A 13,667-nucleotide genomic window follows, 5' to 3' on the forward strand; every position below is an offset into this window, starting at 1 on the left:
CAAAGGAGGATTCCATGGATATTTATGAATACGGTTATTATACTGTAGTCATTAAACACTCTCAAGGGCAATTTCAACTCCCACTCTGCCATGTATGTTGTGGTGCACGCCATGCAGAGAACTAAATTAAACACATGCGAGGCCAGATGTCAAGGTGAAAGTGGCGCACCAACTGTGTCGCAGTTCTTTGTGCTGGGAGTTGAGGAATGGTGGCACCTCGACGGGAGACAGCTCGTCACCATTGTTACATTTGTGTGACATCAACTGTTCGTCGGGTGATATATTTTTTTGTATTTATTTAGATATATGCTCAATCAGCCTGCCACACATGTTTTTGGGATGTGGGAGGAAACCGGAGCACCCGGAGAAAACCCACGCAGGCCCGGGGAGAACATGCAAACTCCACACAGGGAGGCCGGAGCTGGGATCGAACCTGGTACCTCTGCACTGTGAAGCCGACGTGCTAACCACTGGACTACCGGGCCGCCCGATATATTTATTATTATTCATTCATTCATTCATATTCCGAGCCGCTTGATCCTCACTAGGGTCGCGGGGGGTGCTGGAGCCTAACCCAGCTGTCTCCGGGCAGTAGGCGGGGGACACCCTGAATCGGTTGCCAGCCAATCGCAGGGCACACAGAAACGAACAACCATTCGCACTCACACTCACACCTAGGGACAATTTAGAGTGTTCAATCAGCCTGCCACGCATGTTTTTGGGATGTGGGAGGAAACCGGAGCACCCGGAGAAAACCCACGCAGGCCCGGGGAGAACATGCAAACTCCACACATGGAGGCTGGAGCTGGGATCGAACCTGGTACCTCTGCACTGTGAAGCCGACGTGCTAACCACTGGGCTACCGGGCCGCCTTTATTATTATTATTAATTATTATTATTATTATTATTAAATCCGTCCGTGTTTTATGTTATGTGTTGCGTTTATTATTTTACTTAATGTTAACTGTTTATTTCAGCGCTTTGTTAAAGCCGCCGCTGTTGTGAAAGCGCTATATAAATCAGCATTTATTGTATCGTATTGTATTTTGTTTTAAATGCACGACGTCATCGAATTTAATTCTCTCAAAACAGGGGTGTCCAAACTTTTTTGTTTGAGTGCCCCAGACAGAAAAATGGAAGGATGAAAGGGCCACGTTAAAATTGGGCAAATATTTGAAATATGCTGAAGAAAGCAATTCACGATTGTTTGTTTCTTTTAATTAAAGGTGTTAAGGCCAACAGTTGAGGGCGGCCTGGTAGTCCAGTGGTTAGCACGTCGGCTTCACACTGCAGAGGTACCGGGTTCGATTCCAGCTCCGGCCTCCCTGTGTGGAGTTTGCATGTTCTCCCCGGGCCTGCGTGGGTTTTCTCCGGGTGCTCCGGTTTCCTCCCTCATTCCAAAAACATGCGTGGCAGGCTGATTGAACACTCTAAATTGTCCCTAGGTGTGAGTGTGAGTGCGAATGGTTGTTCGTTTCTGTGTGCCCTGCGATTGGCTGGCAACCGATTCAGGGTGTCCCCCGCCTACTGCCCGGAGACAGCTGGGTTAGGCTCCAGCACCCCCCGCGACCCTAGTGAGGATCAAGCGGCTCGGAAGATGAATGAATGAATGAAAGGCAAAAAGTTGAGTTTTTTTCCAAGTTTTTGGGGTGGCCAACAGTGTCATGGTTCTGTTTGGTGGCACCGTAGGGCTACCCCTGCAGCTGCACACCTGTTGGTCATTGTGTCATTAGTTGTCTGTATAAAAGGACTCCCGGCATGATCACTCAGTGTCGGGTCATTGTTGTTGTATGTTTATTTGCTGCTGTCAGGTTTCGGTCACTGTCATGTTTTAGCTTCAGTCATTATTTTTGTTTGATACTTTGGACTTTGTTTGGATTTAGTTTTCTTTATGTTTTAATACAATTTGTCAAGTACACCCTGCTCCTGCTTTTTTGGGGGGTCCACCACCACCTCACAACGTGACAAACAGTCTTCTATCTCGCACAGTAAATCCAGCTCTGCACCCAATAGCAGCTGAAATCCCATCTCCAAATTCAGAACCAAAAAAAAACTGTTGTCAGGTGACCATTTTTCAGCTACTTGAGGATCATTAATGTGACTTCTTAATAAATCAGCCGACCAGTACGTGGAAGAAACTATTTTTGGCTCTAAAATGGAATTATCTCTATTCACTACACTGGTCTGAAGATACGTTGTGTTATTCCTTCAATCCCAAATTGTTTCTTTGTATCTTTGGATATCGAGAAAAGATTAAACAGTACACCCTCCCTTCTCCTTTTTAACTAACCTTGCAGCCGATGATAAATGTCATCTTTCGGCATTTTTTTTTTTTTGTTTTATTTTTTGCTGCTGAAAAATGGATGGCGGGCCATAGTTTGGACCCCCCCCCCCTTGCTATGACTAACCCTTCCTCTTGTGACATGAAGAATCTTGGAATGCTGATATGCATGAGCATGCGTCGGATGTAAACACGGAAATTGAGTTTTTGACAGGCGCTGGAAAGAAAATGATACCCCATGGAAAGATTCTAGCCACCAACACGCCACGAAACATTTCGATCGGTTTGTGCATCTCAAGTGCCTTATTGGAGCAGGAACCAAAACTTTCCATCTGCAACAAAAGGCATTGAAAGATCTTCCAGGCTTGAGGCCCCTTTTGTGTGTCCGTGATCATGAAATGAGTTTCTGAGACCTTCAGAATACTTTTTTTTTTTTTCCATTCAATTCTGACAGAGCACTAACGATGAAACTGAAGCATCTTATGAAACAATTCTGTGCAAGGCCAACAAATAGACAGTGGTTGAGGGCGAGAGTATTTGCTCTTGGCCGAATCTTGTATTCTGGACATGTTAAAGTCAAGACTGGCTCACTCCCACGTAATGTGAATTACAATAATTAACACCGGAGGGGATTGAAGCATCACTGACTGATCTTGAATTAAAGAAAAAAAAGAGAAAAAAAACCCTGCAACTAGTCGTCAGTAGTCTCATTGTACAGTACTTCATTGATAGCAGACGCTGTTGATTATGAAGTTCATTCTTGAGGCAACTATGAACAAGTGGCGGCGTGTCAAAGTAGTAGAGTAGTGTGTGTCATGTAAAAACAACTAGTACAGTTACAGGGGAGAGAGAGGGAGAGAGAGAGAGAGCTATATAGATAAATAGCTAGAGAAAGAGAGCTAGATAGATAAAGAGAGCGCGGGAGCTAACTAGTTAGCTATAGAGAACTTGAGAGCTAGAGAGATAGATAAATAGCTAGAGAAAGAGAGCTCTATAGATAAAGAGAGCGCGGGAGCTAACTAGTTAGCTATAGAGAACTTGCGAGCTAGAGAGATAGATAAATAGCTAGAGAAAGAGAGCTATATAGCTAAATAGCTAGAGAAAGAGAGCTAGATAGATAAAGAGAGCGCGGGAGCTAACTAGTTAGCTATAGAGAACTGGCGAGCTAGAGAGATAGATAAATAGCTAGAGAAAGAGAGCTCTATAGATAAAGAGAGCGCGGGAGCTAACTAGTTAGCTATAGAGAACTTGCGATCTAGAGAGATAGATAAATAGCTAGAGAAAGAGAGCTCTATAGATAAAGAGAGCGCGGGAGCTAACTAGTTAGCTATAGAGAACTTGAGAGCTAGCTAGCCAGATAGATATCCGTTTTAGCTAACAGGATAAATAACGATTTGCTTGTTTTCATGAACATTTCCTTTTTGTAGAGACAGATTGTTCTTTGTAAAGATTTGTGTGCATTGTGCCCACTAAGCACTGAATTGCAATTCAGCAGTTGTTCAATTGTAGTGATAAATTACCCAAAATGCACTCCCTCCTCGGCTGTCTCCCATGGTGATTCAATAACATGAATGTCAAAGCTTTTTTTTTTTCCCAAACAGATGTATTTTGTTCACGCACAAAAACTTTCACACAGACAAAGCAGAAATACAACTTCCAAGTGTCTTATCGATATTGTGTTGCTCGATACCACACTGCGATTGGTTGGCAACCAGTTCAGAGTGCGCGTGGCCTATGGCTCCAAGTCAGTTCGCCGAACGATAACTGACGAGGCAGTGCACGCGCATAATTTCACAAACCGAGTCATGCCTGGTGCTTTGAGTCACCGTGATATGACTGCCCATCAGTCACCGTGATATGACTGCCCATCCACAAGCAACGTGAACTGCAAGAACAAATCAAAACATATTTAATAAATGCCGAATGGGCTTCAATTAAAATAAAGATGACCAGAACAATGGATGACTTTAGCGCCTTTCCTCCATGCAGCGTGTGTGTCGTTGGCATGGAGACGAGACCCGACCAACACACGCTGACCGAGGGAAAGATGTGGCCTATCATACACGATGAATGAGCTGATGACTGCGCTGCGCCAAGTGAGGCGTGGCTTAAAGCCACACCATTACTTGGTGAACACCTGATCTTGGTTCCGTCATAGTTTCCGATGACACCGAGAGGCACAATTCGGGCCGGGTTCCTTCTGCTCCACCAAATTGCAGCCTACCGTGTCCCTTCAAAAAACATCAGTTATCGTTTCATCACTGGGAATAAAATTATTCAAATTCCTCACCATTCCTACATTCAGAGCATCTTAAGGCTTTCTTTCTTATCTGGACTCCCTCCCCCCCACTGTCACCGAACAAAATTGTAACCTTTATGAAAATGGAAATCAAAGCTTTTCATTTCAAATATTGCTTTGAGAAGAATTTGATTACTCTGAATGTACCAAGTTGCATTCCAGTGATGTCAGCGACTTTGTCTGGCACAGCGCTGCCACAAGGGCTTTAGAAGGCAGAATAATGGCAGAGGCCACACAGCGCATTTCATCTTTTCACAGTGAATGATTGATTTGCTATTCACCGCACAAAGATGGCCGTGGAGCACATGTGGAATGTGTGCGAAAGCTTCACATTGGGCTCGGAATGCCAAATTAAAAAGAGGCGACTGTGCAACAAAGGATGCGTGAAATGAAGAAAAGAAATTGTTGACATTTAAGTTTAAAGTCACACATTTTGAATCCACATTTTGCTTGTCTGCCAATGAATAGACAAGCCAAAACATAAGTAGGCTGTCACATCAAACTGAGACCAAAGCAAAAAGCGGGTTTCAAAGCAAAAAGGAACATGAGCCATCCATCCAGCCGGCCAACCTATGTGCAATTGTGTCACAGTGAGTCCACAGAAGGTGTGACCATTTCGGTCTCAATTTCCTTTGCAACGCAGTCAGATTCACTTTACCTGTGGGACATCAAGACAAATGAGCAATAAATAAATAAAAAATAAATTTAAAAAACAGGTTTAAAATCCCGAATACTGCTAATATTTGCCTTTTAAAAGGGTTATTCAACATAGTCCAAATTGAAATTATCCATCTGTCGGTGCTATTGCGGTACAATGGCTTCTTTGCATCCATCCATCCATTTTCCGAACTGCTTGATCCTCACTAGGGTCGCGGGGGGTGCTGGAGCCTATCCCAGCTGTCTTCGGGCAGTAAGCGGGGGACACCCTGAACCGGTTGCCAGCCAATCGCAGGGCACACAGAGACGAACAACCATCCACGCTCACATTCACACCTAGGGACAATTTAGAGCATTCAACCAGCCTGCCATGCATGTTTATGGAATGTGGGAGGAAACCGGAGCACCCGGAGAAAACCCACGCAGGCCCGGGGAGAACATGCAAATTCCACGCAGGGAAGCCGGAGCTGGAATCGAACCCGGTACCTCTGCACTGTGAAGCCGACGTGCTAACCACTGGACTACCGGGCCGCCCGGCTTCTTTGTATTTTCTATTTATTAAAAAAATAAGGTATTTAAAAAAGGGTTCTCTTTAGTTCTCACTTTGTTTGTCTAATTAGTTTGTTCTGGGAGTGTTTGTCGAATTTAAAAGTTTGTTTGGTCAAAAAAAAAACTGTATGGCTTCAGGCGTGAGCTGGCCTCATCTCTCAGCCTGGCTCACTCCTTCTCCACACTGTCCTCATTCGCCAGTCGCGTGACGTCACAACAAATAGTTCCGTCAAAGAAATATTCTAACATGCATAAAATAATCATGACAATTATTATCAGTTATGAAATATGCCACTTGAACATATCAAGACTACAACACACAAAATCCGACCAATACCAAATTGGCACCGACACCATCCATCCATTTTCCGATCCGTTTTATCCTCACTAGGGTCGCGGGGGGTGCTGGAGCCTATTCCAGCTGTCTTCGGGCAGTAGGCAGGGGACACCCTGAACAGGTTGCCAGCCAATGTAATTGGAATGTCATTTACATTTCAGGATGCTCATATATGTTTCTGTTTCTCAGTCTTGCGGTATTTTTTTTTTCTTGTTTGTTTTGCATTTATTTTGGCTTCACTTCCCTTATCAACATTATACCATTATGTGTGACAAAATGCATAGGAGGCATGCTTATTTGCATCTCATTTTGTTCCCATTCAGTAAATTGTGATTATTCAACACATTTCTTCTCATAATTGAATTTCATTCAGTGGGAAAGGGTTAAGTGACTGTTTGGCCTGTGTGTGTGTGTGTGTGTGTGTGTGTGTGTGTGTGTGTGTGTGTGTGTGTGTGTGTGTGTGTGTGTGTGTGTGTGTGTGCGTGCGAGTGTGACAGGCTGAGTGTGGGATTTCGGTGGAAGGGTTGTGGGGGGGAGAATGAGATTTGTGGTTACTGGTGATTTAATAAAAAAAAAGGAGGCAGCAGATGAGTTGATTGGTTTGTGCAGTGAATTGGGAGATGACCAACTGCTTAAATGTCACATGATTGCAGCAATAACTCCGATGAGACGGCGCCTCTGGATAGCTAACAGCTGTGGCTTAGCGCGCACGCAGGCTGTGTTTACCGACACATGTTTTTGAGTCCCCCCCACCCCCCAATAATTTGTACTCCTAACTCGAGCACAAGTAACATACAGGAAGTGGAGGTGGCAGGATTTTGGGCCGTTTTTTAAATAGAGTCAAGCAATCATGGAGCATCTTAATGTAGGCAGGAAATCCAATTAGGAGCCCCGTTCCCAAAAGTAGTCCAGATGGTTTAAATCCAATATGATATGGGATTTGTTTACATTATCAACAGCTGCTTGATTTATTTGTTTCAGCTATGGTTGTCAGTGTTGGGAAACTGTGTGTGGGGTTCTGCAACGACGTTTCACCCAGACTTCCCTCTCCCTAGCTACTTCTTCCAGCTCTCCCGGGGGATCCCGAGGCGTTCCCAGGCCAGCTGGGTGACATAGTCTCTCCAGCGTGTCCTGGGTCTTCCTCGGGGTCTCCTCCCGGTGGGGCATGACCGGAACACCTCACCAGGGAGGCGTTCAGGAGGCATCCGACTCAGATGCCCAAGCCACCTCATCTGGCTCCTCCTGGCTTCTCACCTTATCTCTAAGGGAGAGCCCGGACACCCTGCGGAGAAAACTCATTTCGGGCGCTTGTATCCGGGATCTCGTTCTTTCGGTCACGACCCATAGCTCGTGACCATAGATGCAAACAAACAAATGATTGAGAACATGAATAAGCAAGGAGGAGAAGGGACCTGACGGAAAAGAAAAAAAATGCAGAAAAATAGAGTGGCATACTGCAGATGTATGAGAAGAGGCTACGAGAGAAGCAAAGCATTCGATGGACAGAGCAAATCATGTACTCGGGTTGTTGAACTGTTGGGCCGGTGAGTTGATTGATGCCTGGCGTGCAGACCAAGGCTGTGCGGAGAATCAGCAATGAGTAGTGGGTTGAAGCATGCCAGAGGAGTGCCACACCCACAACACAATTGCTGGCAAACAAAGCGCACGCCATTGGAGCAAATACGCCTGAAGATAATCGAGTGTGTGTATGTGTGTGTGTGCGTGTGTGTGGTCATAAGCTTTTGTCTGAGCCAAACACGAGTGTAGATTCAAAAGGTAAAAACCTTTGTGTGTTTATTTATGCATGTGACAATGGCAAGAGGCGCAACTACTGGAGATATTGCTGGCAGCCCAACTGCATTTTTACTGGCCTCTTAAAAATTGCACACGCTCACGTCCAAGCCAAGCAACGAAAGTTCCAGCCTACTAGTTTTATATACCTTGACTTTGTTACGGTCCACGTCTTGTGTCACAGACCCTTGTATGTACTGTGGGCGTATGTATGCTATCACCTGCGAGTTGGCCCGCCACGGACGTCAGGTCAGCAGGTGGATTTTGGATGGAAGAAAAGTGCACCTTTCTTTCCGCCCAAAACTGTTGTACTTAATGCACTTTGTAGAATGCTAATTATTTCAGATAAGCTAATTGCAACCGGCGGCCCGGTAGTCCAGTGGTTAGCACGTCGGCTTCACAGTGCAGAGGTACCGGGTTCGATTCCAGCTCCGGCCTCCCTGTGTGGAGTTTGCATGTTCTCCCCGGGCCTGCGTGGGTTTTCTCCGGGTGCTCCGGTTTCCTCCCTCATTCCAAAAATATGCGTGGCAGGCTGATTGAACACTCTAAATTGTCCCTAGGTGTGAGTGTGAGTGCGAATGGTTGTTCGTCTCTGTGTGCCCTGCGATTGGCTGGCAACCGATTCAGGGTGTCCCCCAACTACTGCCCGGAGACAGCTGGGATAGGCTCCAGCACCCCCCACGACCCTAGTGAGGATCAAGCGGTTAGTAAGATGAATGAATGAATGAATAATTGCAACCACCTGGGAAGGGCCAATTGTTGCTTGAACCGGATTGGCCTGAAGCTCAAGTGAACTCCCTTTAAAAGATGAATGAGGAAGTCACTGGGGGCGGCTCCTTTCTTCTTTCTACATACATTCTTGCTGCTGGAGGCTGTAAATTTCCCCAGTGTGGGACGAATAAAGGATATCTTATCTTATCTTACAACTTGGAGAGCAGTGCTACATGTGGACTGCTCAAAACTGGTCAAATGTCACTCATGAAAATAAAGAAAACTGGAAAATCTCCTTCCTGAATCCTGGCTGAATTGCCTTTTTATTCTTTTTTTTTTCACCTGGCCTGCTGTTTCGCCGCATTACAAATAGTTAGCATAAATGATGTCACATACTCAAATTCTCATCTTGTTAGCATGTTCAGTGTGTGGTGCTGTTATACAATAGCTAGCATAAATGATGTCACATACTCAAATTCTACTCTTGTTAGCATGTTCAGTGTGTGGTGCTGTTATACAATAGCTAGCATAAATGATGTCACATACTCAAATTCTACTCTTGTTAGCATGTTCAGTGTGTGGTGCTGTTATACAATAGCTAGCATAAATGATGTCACATACTCAAATTCTACTCTTGTTAGCATGTTCAGTGTGCGTTGCTGTTATACAATAGTTAGCATAAATGATGTCACATACTCAAATTCTACTCTTGTTAGCGTGTTCAGAGAGTGGTGCTGTTATACAATAGTTAGCATAAATGATGTCACATACTCAAATTCTACTCTTGTTAGCATGTTCAGTGTGTGGTGCTGTTATACAATAGCTAGCATAAATGATGTCACATACTCAAATTCTACTCTTGTTAGCATGTTCAGTGTGTGGTGCTGTTATACAATAGCTAGCATAAATGATGTCACATACTCTACTCAAATTCTACTCCTCTTAGCGTGTTCAGTGTGTGGTGCTGTTATACAATAACTAGCATAAATGACGACACTACTCAAATTTCATTATTGGTTGTGACTCATAAATAACTATTAACAGTTGACAAATACAGGATTATTTCCAAATATTGGTGTCTGTGTGACTTTTTTGTTTTTTAATTCTCTGTGGCCGTTCACCCTCTTTGGGTACAGGTAAAACAATTGCGGCCCTCTACAAAGTTGCCCATCCCTGATCCTGGCTATTCCGACTTGAGCAGCCAGCTCAGCTCCTTTAAAATCAGGCCTGTACTTTCTGTTTAAAGGGTAAAACCATGGATCACTGTCAGATATTATCCAACATATGAAGCTGACTGTGAACTGCGCATATCCAGAAGACATTTCCCTGACAATGTAGCAGCATGCTAGCAAAGTGATCGACATGCCACTTTCTCTAAGAATCTCTTGCTCGTGTCCAGGGGATTGGAAATGTGCTAAACACGCTGAAAAACCAATCTGGTTTCTCATAATCATGCCTGGGACATTTTACCCCATCTCCAAATGCAGGAGTGACATTAAGCCCCGTAGCAGCAGGATTGGCCTATAGTTAGATACGCAGCCTCTCAGGCTTGAGCCTTTCTGGGCATACACACACACACATGCATGCACACGCGCATTATTTTATTTCTGAACGGCTTGATGCTATTCCAACACCATGCACTTGTATTTTCAGGAGAATCTTAATTTGTTGAAAATAAAGTTGATTTTTGTAGTATTCAACAGTGCGTTGATTTATGGAAAGTAGTTTTTGAATGGAGATGTTTCTGCGCTAGATTCATGTCACTGCTCCCGAATAAACATGTCAGTGAGCTAGCATCCGCCCTCGTCCAGTCAACCGTCAAAGATTATGTTTTGGCACGTGACGGCCGCACTCTGTCGCATGACGGCCCGTCGATGACAAGCTTTGGTACCGGCACGTCTCAGTTTTCACCATTTAACCATTTAACATGACAAAAAAACGCATTTGTGTTCCACGCTTTTTTCCGTAAACTTCTACTTGCCCATTTCTCGACCAATTCTCACCATTCCAATTCCAACATGTTGGAAAAAGTCGTACTCATATTTTTATTTTTTCATATTTTTTCCCACCAAATCCCATGTTTTTCAACAACAAAAATTCGGTTCAGCTCCTTCAATTCACTTTGGCAACAACTGTCAGCTTTCTTACAATTCCCACATACAGTAAGTAGCATTATAATTGTTTGCCTAGTGACATTTTCAGTGAGGCAATTTCAAACCGAGATATAAATTTCAGGTTAAATAAATACATAATATGCTTGAATAGGTTGTATGCTCTTGAATTTGAATTGATTAATCCCCTTCCACTCCCCGGTTGTCTCCAGTTAAACACAAAACTATAGCTTAGTTTGAAAGCTGTAACGTGTTGCATAAGACAAAACAAAATCCACCGGAATTTCTCGTCTGGAATCAGAGTTAGGAGAGAAATAATTGGCGATGTGTCCTTTGTTGTCTTCTCCCCCAGGCTCACCGGCTTATTATCTTGTTAGACATATAAGTTGGTAGTTAACTTCTGTACTGCACTAATAAATCACAGACTACAGAGCGTAGAACTGTACTGTGATTTTGCCAAATGAAACAAATTTCTCTGAAGAAAAAAAAATATTTAAAACTGTGGGTTCATTATTGCAAAAGTGATAAAACGCCTGCGCTTGGCTCACAGATCCGGCTCTATTTTTGTGCCACGCCCAATTCTAGCTAAAGGAGGCTTGCTTGCATCTGCACAAAAATCAAAATGCGCTAGTTTTTACACGTGGCTTTGTCATGTTTTTTTTTTTAACCTTCGACATGCTGTGAAAAATATTTAAGCTGAAATTTTAAACAGGTTAATGCTCGTACAGAATGTAAATTCTTATGTGCAATGCCATTTGCGTATTACATAGTACAAGACACACATCACTGATCTTAGTGGCCCCTGGCAGTGATCTTTCTATCGTTTCTATACACAGTGTTAGGACCATAAATAGTCGGACACAAACATCATGATATATACGCAATGAATGTGAGAATTAGGGCGGCCCGGTAGTCCAGTGGTTAGCACGTCGGCTTCACAGTGCAGAGGTACCGGGTTCGATTCCAACTCCGGCCTCCCTGTGTGGAGTTTGCATGTTCTCCCTGGGCCTGCGTGGGTTTTCTCCGGGTGCTCCGGTTTCCTCCCACATTCCAAAAACATGCGTGGCAGGCTGATTGGACGCTCTAAATTGTCCCTAGGTGTGAGTGTGAGTGCGGATGGTTGTTCGTTTCTGTGTGTCCTGCGATTGGCTGGCAACCGATTCAGGGTGAACCCCCGCCTACTGCCCGGAGACGGCTGGGATGGGCTCCAGCACCCCCCGCGACCCTAGTGAGGATCAAGCGGTGCGGAAGATGAATGAATGTGAGAATTTCAAATTCAAGACGTCATCAAAGTGTGGCTTGAGTGCAATTTAAACGTTGCTTATTTCCGGAACGCGTTACCTTCAGTTTTGTTATAAATCTTTTGGTGGAGATTTCGCCCATGCACTGCATTGTTTTGCTTTTCAGCCACCACATTTAGGTCGTAGATTGCAGATTTTATTCATTCATACATTCATCTTCCTAACCGCTTGATCCTCACTAGGGTTGCGGGGGGTGCTGGAGCCTATCCCAGCTGTCTCCGGGCAGTAGGCGGGGGACACCCTGAACCGGTTGCCAGCCAATCGCAGGGCACAAAGAGACGAACAACCATCCACGCTCACACTCACACCTAGGGACAATTTGGAGTGTTCAATCAGCCTGCCATGCATATTTTTGGAATGTGGGAGGAAACCGTAGCACCCGGAGAAAACCCACGCAGGCCCGGGGAGAACATGCAAACTCCACACAGGGAGGCCGGAGCTGGAATCGAACCCGGTACCTCTGCACTGTGAAGCCGACGTGCTAACCACTGGACTACCGGGCCGCTTGAGGATTTTAACCATCATTTAATCACTCTTTTATCACAAGTAATAGAGATAAGCAATATTTTAGATCCGATCTTTTGAAATGATAAATATGCAATCCACCTGTACGTCAACCATCCAGGGATTTACTCTCCTACCTCTGTCCGAGCAGAATTCACTGACTGCGGTTGGCTTGGATTTGTGATGGTTAGTAGTAGAGCTGAGCCAGAACTTCCAAGGACCTTGGACTGAGATTGACTCGCTGTCCAGAAAGAACATGAGACAAACATGTTTGCATCCGTAATTACTTACCTCGATTGAAATTCAACGTGATGATAGGGTGTGTTTAGAAGTATTCACAAAAGGCGGAAGGCGGAAGTTCCTTCCGTGCGGACAGTCATCTTGCTTGTCTGCGTATGAACTTCCCAGCATCGCAATTAATTCCCCATTGATGTTAAAGGTTGATGGCACTTTCATCTATGTTCCGACATTCCCTTTTCTGTGCTCTTAATAATCCGCTCTTTTGATGCATTTCTTTATTTTCACATGACTTGGGTCGGATTTTTATGTATAATTTCCCCATTGAAATCATATCTTTGCAGAAAGGATCCCTCGTTATTGCCTTACTAGTGCCTTTCAGCTTCCAAAGCAGGTACAGCTCAGTGGCACTCAAGGGACTGACAATAGGCGTGTTGGCAATGCCACTAAGAAAAGAGCCTCCTGAGGTATTTTCATTAGAATATGCTGCGTGGACAGCCGAATGGCCAGAGTAGACCCAAGGATATTAGACAAAAAAAAAAAAAAAGATTTTTCATCGGAGTGATAGTGTCACTGCAGTCAGATAATGAGCTGTGAAACACATAGCTTGGTTAGCCACGTGATTAGTGCCTCAACGGCAAAGGTCCCGGAGTTCGAATGTTGGAATGAGGAATAAAAACAAAAGGAGTAAAAAAAAAAAAAAAGTGATGATACCGCAAAAGGGAGATAACAGAATATCATGATCGTAAGAAATAGAAAAGATGGCACTGTGGCAAAAGCAGAAGACAATGAAAAGATAAACGGTATCCAAAACCAAATCCTGAGATGAGGACTGCTGCAGAATGTTTCTTTACACAAAGAAAAAAAAAATAATGTCAGGAAGTATACA

This window comes from Hippocampus zosterae, chromosome 4 (assembly GCF_025434085.1).
Source record: "Hippocampus zosterae strain Florida chromosome 4, ASM2543408v3, whole genome shotgun sequence".
NCBI lineage: Eukaryota > Metazoa > Chordata > Actinopteri > Syngnathiformes > Syngnathidae > Hippocampus > Hippocampus zosterae.